The following is a 343-nucleotide window of genomic DNA, read 5'->3' as shown; positions in this document are numbered from 1 at the left end:
ATCATCACATTTCCAATATGCCTAAATTGTTCTTCTATTCAATACATAGCCTGGATGTAACTCTAGCACTCAGGTTAAGGACAGAATAAGATGCAAAGATATTCATAATTGTTTTAATGATACTGAAGTAAAAAGAACCAATATGCATCCAGAATCTCAAGTTATCAATTACACACAGGAGTATGTTGCTAAAGTTTCTTTGTAAGGATGGTATAGAAAAGTATCTAATTAGGCAAACAAAAGCTGGTCACTTGCAGATAGACTATAAAATATGACTTTAATGTCACTTCCTTACTTTAAGGATACAAACTTTCTCCAGCCTTTGCTGTAAATCTCTTTCTCT

The sequence above is a fragment of the Mastomys coucha genome, chromosome X (assembly GCF_008632895.1).
Source record: "Mastomys coucha isolate ucsf_1 chromosome X, UCSF_Mcou_1, whole genome shotgun sequence".
In the NCBI taxonomy this organism is placed as follows: domain Eukaryota; kingdom Metazoa; phylum Chordata; class Mammalia; order Rodentia; family Muridae; genus Mastomys; species Mastomys coucha.
This window is presented reverse-complemented; position numbering follows the sequence as displayed.